Consider the following 6,747-nt stretch of genomic DNA (forward strand, 5'->3'; position numbering starts at 1 on the left):
TGACAGCTATATTGGTGTTAGACGTGCATCCGGTATCCACCATTAGTGCAGTGGGATTTCGACAACTGAAGGAGGTAGTGTGTCCCCGGTACCAAATCCCATCTAGATTCCACTTCACTAGGAAAGCGATTCTCGAACTGTACAGGTCAGGTACATTAAGAAAAGTGTCCTCAGTGTCCTGAAAAATGCAGTTGTACCCATTGTCCACTTAACCACAGACATGTGGACAAGTGAAGCTAGGCAAACTAAGGACTACATGACTGTGACAGCCCACTGGGTAGATGTATTGCCTTCCGCGGCAACAACAGCAGCTGCACCATTAGCAGCATCTCACAAATGCCAGCTCGTTCCTAGGCAGGCTACGCTGTATATCACCGGTTTCCATAAGAGGAACACCGCTGACCAGGGCCATCTTTTTGTATGGGCTCAATGGGCTCTTGCCCAAGGGCCCCAGGAGTATAAGGGCCTAGGCTGAAAATCGGCCCTGGGGAACCGGAGATATCTGACTTGAAAGCAGTCAACCCCATCCAAGCCTGTTAATTGCTCTTCCCAGCTTGATATCTCGGGTTCTGTCTGACTTAAAGTATGTCTGAGGGTATAAGCCAAAAGCTGCGACTCTCTCCTTTTGGTGGACACTGGCAGATTGTCTCTACTATGCCCAGAACCAGATATATCAGCCTTCAAGCAGCTGATCCCTGCTCCAGCTCCACATACCTAACATGCAGTTTTAGATTTTCGTTGGTGAATTGCTTTGGCTCCTAAACTCTGAGCCCCAAGTCCCCAGAACCTTCTGAAAGGTGGAACTCTCTAGTTTTTTTATCCCTTTTAAAGCTAAGAAATATATTTTCAGGAACTTGAGATATCTGCAGTCAATAGTATATGTACAAGGAGAAAAAGTATGACTCTTGTTTGGGCGCACTCTTATTAGTTTCCTTAAATGGTCAATAAATGGTAAATCTATAACTTTAATGATGTTGTCTTAAGCTAGTACCCTTCTCCCCACATAAATATTCAAAGCGAGATAGACTCGACATAAACAACCATAATTGTAAGGTGCGGAAAATATATCTGAAAGAAAGTCTCTCTTTATTTAAATATATGTATGAAATGTTCAGATCTCAATTATGCCTGGATAAATGCATATAGGAAAAGTAGCTACATCTCAAGCTGCCTCCGTCTGCCAAAGATCTGTACAAACTTAGTTTGTATTAATGCGGCCCTAAGTGGGGTTAAATACGTGAGTGGGAGAACCCACACACTTTTTAACAATTCTAGTAGTTTGCCACTGTCATTGGTGAGTAAATAATCACATTAGAGATTAAAGAAGTAGTTGGATTGAGTATAAGTGGTGATACTGCTGTTGGCGTTTTTGCTACAGGGAAGAGAACCTTCCTACTTCACCAGGTATTCCCTAGCAGTCGCCTGTCTAGGTACTGACCTAGCCCACCTCCGTTTAGCTTCCAAGATCGGACGAGATTGGGCGTGAACGTAGGGGTATGGTCGTAGGGAGAACTTACCCTATATCGCCAATGAGAGTGCACCGAAACGGAAGGATTGATTCCTTCTGTGGAGAAGGAGTGAAGGAGAGTGGATGGATGATTGATCAGACTGTATTTCAGGATAGGGTATACAACGATGGGTAGATAGGTGTGAATCTGCTGTCCACGTTAGACTGGAGAGACGTGTCCCTGGGGGAACACGTTCTCCAGAATCATGGATGAGAGTTCACAGAAGGAAGAAAAGTAGGAATCTAGTGAGAGAATATAGGAAGTACTGTGAGCACTGTTTTTTAGATGATGCTCTAAGTCACCTGTATTGTTTCAATATAGTAAATTTTGGTGACGGTAAAGATATCATGCAGGTATCACAGCGAAGGAGAAACAGATAAAGACTGTAATCATATGGCCTTGTGCTGACCAATAAATTCTGTAATTTGTGCCAAACCGCTAAATACCGGGTTATGTGTTTTTACCACATAACATTAAAGAATCTGAAAAAGCTGGTATGATAGCCTGAAAAGAATCGAAATGGTTATTTATGGCAGTGGCAAAAATAAATTCCTGTTAGAGGCGGTTATTGCTTGTATTTGCAAAAGAAAATAAGAGAGACTGATAAATTATCACCAATCAAACAACCCCCTTGGTGACACGTCCTCAAGTAAACAGACACATGAGTTATGCCTTTAAAACGCTGCCTAAGGCCAGCTAATTCCGAAATCACACCAAATCATTCCCTGCAATCATGAATATATGCAGAGACTTTGTTCATTGCTGTACATAAACATAAGAATTGAGCGAGGAAAAAAGGAGCAGGATCACCAGTTGTCCAATGCTATACCAGTGTTATGCCACCTGGTTACATCACAACTTGCTTACATGGGGGAGTACATGTGTATGCAACTCAGTCAGACTAGAAAGTATTGAACTAGGGCAAAAGTGCTTGGTCAGATAAAGGGGCAGAGGATATAACTCTGTAAAGCCGATATGTCCTGTGGCTATAAAATTACCCACAGGAGGTATGCCCGCTGAAAAAACGGAGAGCAAACTTATTATGTAAAAAAGGCAAAGTGCCCACAGTAGGATAATTAAGGTAATAAATATCACCCATTCAGATGTCAAGCAGGAGAGGTGCCCACTAGAAAAACGCGTTTCACCCGATCACGGGCTTGTTCACTTTCATTCTGCTCAGTGTGGGCACTTTGCCTTTTTTACATAATAAGTTTGCTCTCCGTTTTTTCAGCGGGCATACCTCCTGTGGGTAATTTTATAGCCACAGGACATATCGGCTTTACAGAGTTATATCCTCTGCCCCTTTATCTGACCAAGCACTTTTGCCCTAGTTCAATACTTTCTAGTCTGACTGAGTTGCATACACATGTACTCCCCCATGTAAGCAAGTTGTGATGTAACCAGGTGGCATAACACTGGTATAGCATTGGACAACTGGTGATCCTGCTCCTTTTTTCCTCGCTCAATTCTTATGTTTATGTACAGCAATGAACAAAGTCTCTGCATATATTCATGATTGCAGGGAATGATTTGGTGTGATTTCGGAATTAGCTGGCCTTAGGCAGCGTTTTAAAGGCATAACTCATGTGTCTGTTTACTTGAGGACGTGTCACCAAGGGGGTTGTTTGATTGGTGATAATTTATCAGTCTCTCTTATTTTCTTTTGCAAATACAAGCAATAACCGCCTCTAACAGGAATTTATTTTTGCCACTGCCATAAATAACCATTTCGATTCTTTTCAGGCTATCATACCAGCTTTTTCAGATTCTTTAATGTTATGTGGTAAAAACACATAACCCGGTATTTAGCGGTTTGGCACAAATTACAGAATTTATTGGTCAGCACAAGGCCATATGATTACAATCTTTATCTGTTTCTCCTTCGCTGTGATACCTGCATGATATCTTTACCGTCACCAAAATTTACTATATTGAAACAATACAGGTGACTTAGAGCATCATCTAAAAAACAGTGCTCACAGTACTTCCTATATTCTCTCACTAGATTCCTACTTTTCTTCCTTCTGTGAACTCTCATCCATGATTCTGGAGAACGTGTTCCCCCAGGGACACGTCTCTCCAGTCTAACGTGGACAGCAGATTCACACCTATCTACCCATCGTTGTATACCCTATCCTGAAATACAGTCTGATCAATCATCCATCCACTCTCCTTCACTCCTTCTCCACAGAAGGAATCAATCCTTCCGTTTCGGTGCACTCTCATTGGCGATATAGGGTAAGTTCTCCCTACGACCATACCCCTACGTTCACGCCCAATCTCGTCCGATCTTGGAAGCTAAACGGAGGTGGGCTAGGTCAGTACCTAGACAGGCGACTGCTAGGGAATACCTGGTGAAGTAGGAAGGTTCTCTTCCCTGTAGCAAAAACGCCAACAGCAGTATCACCACTTATACTCAATCCAACTACTTCTTTAATCTCTAATGTGATTATTTACTCACCAATGACAGTGGCAAACTACTAGAATTGTTAAAAAGTGTGTGGGTTCTCCCACTCACGTATTTAACCCCACTTAGGGCCGCATTAATACAAACTAAGTTTGTACAGATCTTTGGCAGACGGAGGCAGCTTGAGATGTAGCTACTTTTCCTATATGCATTTATCCAGGCATAATTGAGATCTGAACATTTCATACATATATTTAAATAAAGAGAGACTTTCTTTCAGATATATTTTCCGCACCTTACAATTATGGTTGTTTATGTCGAGTCTATCTCGCTTTGAATATTTATGTGGGGAGAAGGGTACTAGCTTAAGACAACATCATTAAAGTTATAGATTTACCATTTATTGACCATTTAAGGAAACTAATAAGAGTGCGCCCAAACAAGAGTCATACTTTTTCTCCTTGTACATATACTATTGCTTGCTTCTTATGACTCCGGGCGCACCGCCAGACGGATAGACAGGAATTTCCTAATACTATTGTCCATTTCTGGTTTTCAGATAATTTATTTTGTAATTTTGGAACAGGTTTGTGCAGGATCAAAAACTTTTGCTCCCTCATATCTGCAGTCAAGCAAGCTGCCCTCCCACTGGAAAATGATATATATTAAGCCCACTCGACTATCCACCCCTCCCCTACATATTAAACACCCCCTACCACCCTGGAAGTCATGTACCGTTGCTTCTTCATTCAGCCCAATGCCCCCTTCTACAGTTTAGCCCCATCTGTGCAGTAAAGGTGTAATTAGCAGAAATTACTGTTCCGAGTCCTACATGCTGAGCAGAAGATAGAACACCCCCTACCGCCCACGGGACATCAAAGCTGCACTGATAGTTGCTCGCTTCCAACCCACCACGTGTTTTTCCTGTAATGTTTACCTCCACTGATTGCACACCTTTCCATTGTGCCCTACATGCAGGGTACATCATACTACTACATAAGCATCAGTTTTCCCATATATGAACTTGGCCCTTGTATGGCTCACCTCCCACAGTGTAACCTTCAAAGTGCGCCTAACATGGCGGCCCCATATGGTACACTTGTGGATGGGATGAAAAATACATGGACCTTGTGGTTTTGTTGGAACCCTACTCTAAACTGTAGGACTCTGAAATCACCCCCATTTTGTGTCATCTCTTCTAGGGGTAGACTATTCCACCCTGGGTAATCCTACGCTTAGCGCCCAAGATGGCTGCTGCACTTGGTACCTATAAGGGTGGAATACACAACCCTTGGAAGTTATTACCCAAAATGCCTGCACCAATCCTGCGTTATGCTTTCTGTGGGCTTAAGGTTTTCTTTTATGTCTTTGTTGCTTGTCTATTGTTGTATTACTCAAATCCTCTGTATCATGTGCATTGTTTTTGATGTCTGTAAAGCGCCTTGAGTCCTGTTGGAGAAAGAGCGCTATATAAATAAAATTATTATTATTATTATTATTATAGCACCCCCCACCCCTACCGCTGAAGGATGGGTAGGGGGCCCAGTGCATTACTGTGCCCAGGGGCCTACACTGCTGTTAAGACGGCCCTACTGCTGACAACCTCTTACGGAAACTGAGGGACATCATTGCACAATGGCTTACCCCACTTAGACTCTCCTGGGGATTTGTGATATTGGACAACACCACCAATATTGTGCGTGCATTACATCTGGGCAAATTCCAGCACGTCCCATGTTTTGCACATACAATTAATTTGGTATTGCAGTATTTTTTTTAAAATGACAGGGGCGTCCAGGAGATGCTGTCGGTGGTCCGAAAAATTGAGGGCCACTTTCGACATTCAGCTACTGCGTGCCACTCCTAGATGAGCCAGGTGTTTGTGCCACACACTTGTGTTGCTTAGCTTAGTCATCCAGCTACCTCGGTGCACCTCTTTTTTTCTTTGCATAATGTGCTGTTTGGGGCCTAGTTTTTAAAACTGCCATCCTGTCTGACATTGCAGTGCCAGTCTTAGATGGACAAAGTGTTTGTGCCACACACTTGTGTCGCTTAGCTTAGTCATCCAGCAACCTCGGTGCACCTCTTTTTTTCGTTGCATCATGTGCTGTTTGGGGCCTAGTTTTTTAAACTGCCATCTTGTCTGACACTGCAGTGCCACTCTTAGATGGACCAAGTGTTTGTGCCGCACACTTGTGTCGCTTAGCTTAGTCATCCAGCAACCTCGGTGCACCTCTTTTTTTCTTTGCATCATGTGCTGTTTGGGGCTCGTTTTTAAAACTGCCATCCTGTCTGACACTGCAGTGCCACTCTTAGATGGACCAAGTGTTTGTGCCGCACACTTGTGTTGCTTAGCTTAGTCATCCAGCAACCTCGGTGCACCTCTTTTTTTCTTTGTATCATGTGCTGTTTGGCGCCTAGTTTTTAAAACTGCCATCCTGTCTGACACTGCAGTGCCACTCTTAGATGGACCAAGTGTTTGTGCCGCACACTTGTGTTGCTTAGCTTAGTCATCCAGCAACCTCGGTGCACCTCTTTTTTTCTTTGCATCATGTACTGTTTGGCGCCTAGTTTTTAAAACTGCCATCCTGTCTGACACTGCAGTGCCACTCTTAGATGGACCAAGTGTTTGTGCCGCACACTTGTGTTTCTTAGCTTAGTCATCCAGCAACCTCGGTGCACCTCTTTTTTTTCTTTGCATCATGTGCTGTTTGGCACCTAGTTTTTAAAACAGCCATCCTGTCTGACACTGCAGTGCCACTCTTAGATGGACCAAGTGTTTGTGCCACACACTTGTGTTGCTTAGCTTAGTCATCCAGCAACCTCGGTGCA

The 6,747-nt window shown here is 43.3% G+C and overlaps 2 pseudogenes; one reads left to right on the top strand and one right to left on the bottom strand.

Moving 5' to 3' along the window:
* Positions 1 to 1,389: 1,389 nt before the first annotated feature.
* LOC135052297 (5S ribosomal RNA) lies at positions 1,390 to 1,508 on the bottom strand (annotated as a pseudogene).
* A 2,247-nt stretch (positions 1,509 to 3,755) lies between these two features.
* On the top strand, positions 3,756 to 3,874 carry LOC135052298 (5S ribosomal RNA; annotated as a pseudogene).
* The last annotated feature ends 2,873 nt before the right edge of the window (positions 3,875 to 6,747 follow it).

This window comes from Pseudophryne corroboree, chromosome 2, assembly GCF_028390025.1.
Source record: "Pseudophryne corroboree isolate aPseCor3 chromosome 2, aPseCor3.hap2, whole genome shotgun sequence".
NCBI classification, from domain to species: Eukaryota; Metazoa; Chordata; class Amphibia; order Anura; family Myobatrachidae; genus Pseudophryne; species Pseudophryne corroboree.